This window comes from Centruroides vittatus, unplaced genomic scaffold (assembly GCF_030686945.1).
Source record: "Centruroides vittatus isolate TY-2023 unplaced genomic scaffold, ASM3068694v2 contig_351, whole genome shotgun sequence".
NCBI classification, from domain to species: Eukaryota; Metazoa; Arthropoda; class Arachnida; order Scorpiones; family Buthidae; genus Centruroides; species Centruroides vittatus.
The window spans coordinates 829,380-835,162 of record NW_027122174.1 but is presented as its reverse complement, the minus strand read 5'-3'; positions in this window follow the sequence as shown (position 1 = coordinate 835,162).

Sequence of the window (5,783 nt, the reverse complement as noted above, 5' to 3'; positions counted from 1 at the left end):
AAATGAGGTAAAGTAATTAACGGCACGTAAATATTTTAAGTGTTAAGAAAATATGTAGTGTACATATATTAAATTAAGCATGTTTATCTTTCTGCATAGTTTGTTTCTTAGTAAATATTATATAAGTTTGGAGCTAAATTATTGACGCAGCTATTTTTTATGTGTTGATATTATCCTGTCTCCCCTAGCTTAATCTTTTATGTAAGATGCTTATAGTATAAAATCTGAATTAATCTGGGCGATAAGAAGATTGGATGGACGAGGGATTTTTTTACTCTTTCCACCCTATGGACTCTAAGACGACTTTTTAAAATTAAATCTATTATGGATTGGCCAGGCCCACAATAGGGCGACCGAATGATGAGGGACGGAGCCAGACATATCCAGGAAAAATTTGACTAGTTTGGATTTGATTCCGGGTGCCCCAGAATGGTTAGCTGACGCCTTACTCACTCGACAGTGAGTAAGGCGTCACGAGCGAGGGATAGAATTCGAGAGATCGAAAACCTCCAAGCATTTTTCAGGGTTGGTCTGTCAGGCTTTGTCGGGACCCTCTTTCATTACCTGGTCGCCGAGACCGTCGAGGAGAAGGAAAAACTGGAAATTCTTTCTTCCGAACCGGAGAAAACTTAAGGACTAACCCTATAAAATAAATGTTGCTTTTGCTTTTTACAGAAAACAAAATTATGAAATCTGCTTTTTATTAATAAACAATTTAGGTATTTCACTTGTTAAAAACAAAAAACGTTAAATGGCCCGTTGAGGGGCAAAAGTGATCCAGTGTACCTCGGATCCCATACAAGCTCTCAATCGTCCTGCCGTTCATCCCAGTGGTGATCTGCTCGAATTCACAGTGAGTATGAAAAATACTTACTAGTGCTCGTAGGGCAAAAAAAGTTGAAAAAACTCTGAAAATCTGAGATATAAATAACAATTTTATGCAGTTTTATGAAACTGAAAAGTTCTCTACAGATACATTGTAAATGTGATCAAAATTATAAATAAAATTTCAAATCGCTGGAGTATTTTTCGCATTTAAAAATTTACTTGAGAATAAAGACAAGAGTGATTTAGTTCAGTGGATTTTAAACTCATTCTGTTTACTATAGAATATATAATTATTTTCAGATTGCGTGTCGACTGTATTCAGTCTTAAACAAATTTAAATATGTCTCTGCATAATTAAATTTTTGTTTGTGTTACGAATTGTACAAATAAACACATTAATATTTTATGTACACGTAAATTAAAAAAGAAGATTTATTATCTTTTAAATGATTAAAAGAGGTTTGCTGTTTATGGTTTATCCATTCCTTCGCCTTTTTGTATTAGCGAGATTTCTCGATAACTAAAAATGATAGTTTTGGAATTTTATATACAACGTGCCCATTATACTGGCTACAAGCTTGCCCGTTTGTCATATCTTCTCGTCAATGAAATGTTTATTTGGGGTTTGGTTTGAAGGGATAAGTCATCGCGACACATGGTGATGTGCCCTAAAGAAAATTGCCACCCGGGAGGAAACTGGCCTATATTTATGTATTTTTAAAAACACTTTCTATCCTGTGGGCATCTTTTTTATAAACCCCATTGTGGGTTCGGTCAGGCTCGTAATGGGTCGGCCTAGTGTCGAGGGAGAGGTCCAATACCCCCGTAAATTTAATGGGTTTTTCGACCCATCCGAATTCGATCCCAGACCCCATAGAGCGATGGGCTGCCACTCTAACCACTCAGCTATCCGGCCTTCTCTATTTAGGAAATCCAGAAAACTCCACGTGGCCAGCCATTGGTCAGGCGCGAACCCACGACCAAGTAAGACGGTCTTCTACTTTCGTACCTTATTGGTTCCTGAAATGTGTATGAAAGTTGAAATATACGAATGTAAAACGATGTAAAAAAACATCAAAAAAGGTTTTCGAAATATTTATTTTTTATTGATTAGTATCTGATGTTTCATTTATAAATTCGCCAAGATATAATTGAATCGTACTCTTCTCTTTTTCTTTTTTTCATAAAGAATTCTGTAGCATGTGTCTTTTTCTATTGCCCTTCGTACATAAGATATACGCTCTCGATCATATTGAGGTTATGAGACCTTGATTTCTTTTCCGTATCAACACTGCTGTTTTTTCTTTTTTCACTAACGTTTATGAATTAATAAGGGCGAATTTTTTCACCAAAACAGAAATGTACATAAAGTGACAGCACACGTCCTAACATAAATTGACGAGACAACTTATTAAGACAAGCGCTAACTCAAGACGTCCTTGCTGAAGACTGAACCTGTGACGCCGAAAATGGACGTGATTAATGTCGGAGAGGTGGGGAGGGACTAGTGACTAATAGTTCATGAGAAGGGGAGAATCATTACATGAATGTACGCGCGTTTTGCCGTATATATCGATAAAAATCGAAAGCACGAAATGTGTACGAAATAGTGAATTGTAAGAAAGTAGACGACCGCCTGATACTACCAGGTAGTGTTCAGTGGTTTTATCTACAAAACTACTGTTTGCAACTGATCGCAATGCAATTAATTATAAAATTAACTGCAGATATTTTATTTTTTCCTACTTTTACTGATAATTTTAGCTTTCAAAATATCAATATTCTTTAATTGTAATTACCTACTTGATGTAATACTATTACTGTACGTAGTTTATATTGACAAATCTTGCTACTTACAATTACTTCAGTTATAAGAGTACAATGTTTAAATAATGTGAACAAGGTAGCTCAAAACTCAATTAACCATTGTAAAGACAAAATATTTGAAGAAGGCAACAATTTAATTATAAATTTTGCAAACACAGGAATGCTCGAAATAAAATTCTTCTAGAACAAACAATGCTTTTACAAATTGCCGATTTTCTTGCAAAAATTACCCAATTTGCTTGCAAAGTTAGAATTACCTGAGTTTTGGCCATTACTATACATAAGAGTGACCCGAAAATTTTTTTGACAAAGTGATATCAAAGATATTTAAAGTTCTATTTCAATACACAGACTACGTACTAATGGTATTCAGTGGATCTCTACTTTTATGACCTAATTAATTAGAGGAAAACGTCATAAAGCGAGTCATTGTATTTCATTCAATTTAATTTATGAGGCTAGGTTAAGTTTCAAAAATATCACAGTTTTAACCACATAACGTCACTCAAAACGGCCAAATATAGTCTATTATATATAGCAATATTATAAAATTATTGTAAAAAATGAGGAATTATAGGTCCTAATGAGAAAATCTAATAACAATAGAAATTTTTAATATGATTGGATTAACATAAATAAGGCAACGCAACTTCTGGGCGATCTGTGCAAGGCAAAAATTACTATGGAAAGTTCTTTCGGAGGACTTTCTATGGGAATCTGATTCTTATTTAGATTTTTGACATGAAAGAAAACCCGAAAAACTCCACGTGGCTAGTTAGCCCAGTGGAGTTTTTCACATTGGTGAGGCACGAACCTGGACCATTACAAGTATACAGCAGTTTTATTCACTAGGCCACTGGTAGGCATATTTCCACGCAAAAACACTTTCCTTCATTATATACAAGTTTCTTTGGGTTGCAATTTTCTAAAAGACCTACAAATTCCCATTGGCATCTATTGTCTGTCCTTACTTACTCTTGAGAACGGAGAAAGATAGATGAAAGTCGAGACCAGATGTGGAAAGCTTAGGGGCAGGAGACCCGATTAACTATATAATAACTTCCGATTTAGGCCGGAAGTCACGTTATTTCAATTCAAAATTTTCTTCCAAACGGAGTTAGATGACCGGCATGCTCTATTGTTAACAGGAAAAGTATGATGTACAGGGGAAAGGCATAACCAAAATTGAGAGCATTTCAACGAAGAAATTGCAGCCCGATGTTGTGTCGACGTCACGATAAGTAATTGCTGGTTATAATATAAATTTTGATAACAAAATGTATAGTAAAATGCCCCCAGTTTATACGTAAATTCGACAATTTTATTTAAAATGGTATACAGTATTTTAAATAAAAGATAAGTTTTAAAAATATTTGAATTTCTGAAATGATATTCTTGTTATCTATCAATTTAATGATAAAGATTTAAAATATATTATGTATTCGAATTAAAAATTTATTAAACAGTGTTTATTTTACAGATTTATAAAAATTTTGCTATAAAAATGCTCGATGGCAACTTTATTGACATTGCAGAGATTTATCACAGGAACTGATACTATGGGGTAAACGTGACATCATTGAAATGTATATACATACAGACGTATCTTCACTGCCGAGAATATATAAATATATATGTTTGACTACCAAACCTTTGGGTAAACAAATGTGTGGAGGAAATACTACTGAATGAATCGATAACCCGCTCGCCATCCGTTTTAAAAGCTTAACCTTTCTCCCGACAAGTGAAAATCAGTCGCTTTCATTTGGGAGCCGGAAGACGTTTTTCAAAGCTTATTTCTTCAGAGATTTTAACTTTTTTCCACTTAAAGTATAACTTAAAGGAGACTGGAAGCTTGTGATACTGGCATCCACATGGCCGAGGTAGTTAAAGCGCCAGCCTACTGTTCTGGGGATTCGGAATCGAGTCCAGGAATTTTCTTGCCTATCCCGGATATGTCGAGCTCCGTCTCTTATTACCATACCGCCTCCATTGTGAGACAGACTCAACCCAGGACAGGTATTAAAAAAAGCTTCTTAATGCCTACGAGACGGAAAGAAGGTCTTTATTCTCCTGCAAATTCCAATCATAATTCTCTTGTCAGACCATCCAAATTTAACTGAGTGGGCTAAGCGATTATAAATCTTTCCTCAAAGTCAATTTCATTTCACTTCAGTTTTAAAGCATTTCGGTCGATAGCGCCATTTTGCATCTAGCGGCCTTTAAGAAGAAGCTTTTCATTTTCTGTTCGTTCATTTAAGATTAAACATACTGCTAAATATATATTTTATATCATATTTGCAAAGGAAAAACAGCTTGTTTTTAAACATTTAAAACATTCAAATTTCAGGAAAAATGCGAAATAATGTAAAAAAATTGATATTAGTTTTTGTATTCTAAGAAAACTCAGCAAAAAATAGGGAAATCCTCATGAAAATGATGGAGAGAGCGATCCATTAAAATCCATTATCCAAAGAATAACATGGTAATGGAAGAACTGTCTCTTTTAGTAGGAGTTATATAAATGTATTGCTATATATATCATTTTATGTGTTATATATTTTAATACATTACTTAAATTTAATTAAATTTTAAAATTATTTTGCATTCTAAATCATAAAAAGTTGAAAAAGTAGATGAAAATAACTTGATAATTTCCTGTTATAGAAAGTCTCATTCTGAATAAATTATCTCAAGAGTTACGAAAGCATTAAACATAATTAATTTATTCAATTTAAATTTTAAAAATTAAAGAGTTTATTTTTGAAGTTTAAATTGAAACTTTTAATTTTTAAACAAGCCAGTTCTTATACATTAACAACGAGTATTTAATTAAACATAGAAGAATAACGCCACAGTAATGAAAATTTCTTATAAAAAATATTTATATATTTCTTCTTTAATTTAAATTTAAAGTAATAAAATTAAAGAAATAAACAATAATAAAAAGTATACTAAGTAATTTTTTACACGTTTAACATACGTAAATATTACAAAAATTAATTTAAATCCATAAATTATTATTTATTTCATTTTATCGGCACGAAAACATCATTAAAAGTCAATTAAATAAAAGAAATAAAATAATATAAATTTAATGTTTATTTTCTTTTTTAAAAGGTAAAAAA